This window comes from Elephantulus edwardii, unplaced genomic scaffold, assembly GCF_000299155.1.
Source record: "Elephantulus edwardii isolate Elephantulus edwardi_28Jun2011 unplaced genomic scaffold, EleEdw1.0 scaffold00125, whole genome shotgun sequence".
Classification (NCBI taxonomy): Eukaryota; Metazoa; Chordata; class Mammalia; order Macroscelidea; family Macroscelididae; genus Elephantulus; species Elephantulus edwardii.
In genome coordinates, this window is record NW_006399875.1 from 5834889 (window position 1) to 5837254 (window position 2366).

The window sequence follows — 2366 nt, forward strand, 5'->3', positions numbered from 1 at the left end:
CATAGGGATTTGAGTCTTAGAAGATCCCATTCATCTACATTATCTTCTCCTGGTTGTAGGTTTCCAGACTGACATTTTTGCTACTCAGTACCTTGGAGAGGTCTCGGACAGCAAACTTTCCCAATTCAATTAATCTTTTAATTTCCTGGTTTCTGATACCAACAGTGTTGATTGTAGAGTTAAGCAAACCGAAGCTGTCAACAATCTCAAGCTCTTCGCCATCTATCATGATGCTACCAATCAGCTCAGTGGTGAGAACCTTTGACACAACCCTGCTTGCTGAAACTGAAGAGGACCTAAGGAGCTTGCCACAGAAGGTCAAGGACAGCAGCCTTCAATATGGATTGAAGCTCAGTGTCAAGAAAACATATATTCTCACCACATTGCAATTACTAATGCATTTTTATAGCTTGTTTATGCTCATTTTGAGTTATACCACCACATCAGCAAATGAAGATCCTCCCTACCTGAAAGCTTCATTCTGTTCATGTTATTAAGGTAGCTTTGAAGAAACAGCTTTTTCCTAGTCTTATTTTCAGCACTTTCCAACACGAGATTTCCTTTTCTGGCACTCTATTGGACAATGTTCCCCTGCTATTCCTAAATTAAAAACACTGATCTGTCAGATTGCCATAATATGATGGTTTAAGTATCTCTGTAATGCTGGGAGCTACGCTAGTAATATTTGTTAGTTAATTAAGTGATATTTAAATACGCTGTGTCTTAATGTTACTTTCTTCTGAACGGTGCCTTATAAAAAGTAGATCAGATATAAAGAGACAAATCTATGTGGCATTAAAGTACATACAACTACATGGACAACTGACTGGAAGAGATCTAGCTTTATTCTCATTCCAAAAAATGGTGACCCAACAGAGTGTGGAAATTACCGAACAATATTATTGCTATAACATGCAAGCAAGATCCTGTTGATAATTATTCAAAAATGACTGGATTAGCACATTAACAGAGAACTGCCAGATGTGCAGGGTGGGTTTAGAAGAGGTTATAGCTCTAGAGACATTATCGCTAATGTCAAATGGATCTTAGTTGAAAGTAGAGAGTACCAGAAGGATGTCTATTTGTGTTTCATTGACAATGCAAAGGCGTTTGACTGTGTGGATCACAACAAACTGTGGCTGACTGTGAGAAAAAATGGGAATCCCAGATCATTTGATTGTGCTTATGCAAGACTTATACTTTCACCAGGAGGCAGTCGCCAGAACAGAGCAAGGAAATAACATATGGTTCAGGATCAGAAAAGATCTCCAAACCTTTTCAATCTAAAAGCAGTGCAGATCATCTGGGAGGCTGGGCTCTATGAGGAGGAGTGTGGCATCAAGATTGTAGGAGGACTTATTAACAATCTGTGGTATGCATATGACACAACTTTGCTTGTTAAAACTGAGGAGGACCTGAGGCATTTGAAGTCAAGGACTTCAGCCTTCACTATGGATTGAAGCTCAATATCAAGAAAACAAAGAGTCTCACCTCTGGGCCAATTATCAGCATCATGATAGATGGTGAAGAGATTAAGATTGTTAACAGCTTCAGTTTGCTTGGCTCTACAATCAATACTCTTGATATCTGTAGCCAAGAAATCAAAAGATGAATTGCATTGAGAAAATCTGCTGCCAGGGACCTCTCCAAAGTACTGAAGAGCAATGATGTTAGTCTAGAGACTAAGAAGCACCTGATCATGGCCATAGTCTTCACAATTACTTGCTATGCATCAGAAAGCTGGACAATGACTAAGGATGATAAAAGAGGAATCAATGTCTTTGAGTTGTGGTGCTGGAGAAGAGAGTTGAATAAACCATGGACTGCTAAGAGAACACACAGGTCTGTCATAGAGAGGGTGAAAGCAGGCTGCTCCTTGGAAGCAAGAATTTTGAAGCTCTGTCTGACATAATTTGGGCATGTTGTAAGGAGGGACCAGTTTTTTAGAGAGGGAATCATGCTTGGGAGAGTGGAGAGACAGCCTAAGAGAGAAACACCTTGGATGAGATGCATTGACTCAGTGACTGGGATAATGGAGGTAAGGTGTGTCAGAGATGAAATGGATCAGAATAGAGCAGGGTTTAGAGCTGTTGTACAAAGGGTCACTATGAGTCAGAGTTGACTCAATGGCACATAACAACAACAAACAGATTGACGCATCTGTAAGCAGCAAAGGAACATCAAGGATATCAACAGCCACCAGAATCTAGAAGAAAATCCCACAAAAGAATAGACCTGGTCAAAATCTTAATTTAATCCTTTAGTCTCTAGAGTGAGAGAAAATACATTTCTGTTTTTATTTTTTTTATTTAAATTTATTATTAATTTCAGTAAAAATTTACAGAGACTTTGGATTTCTATTCATT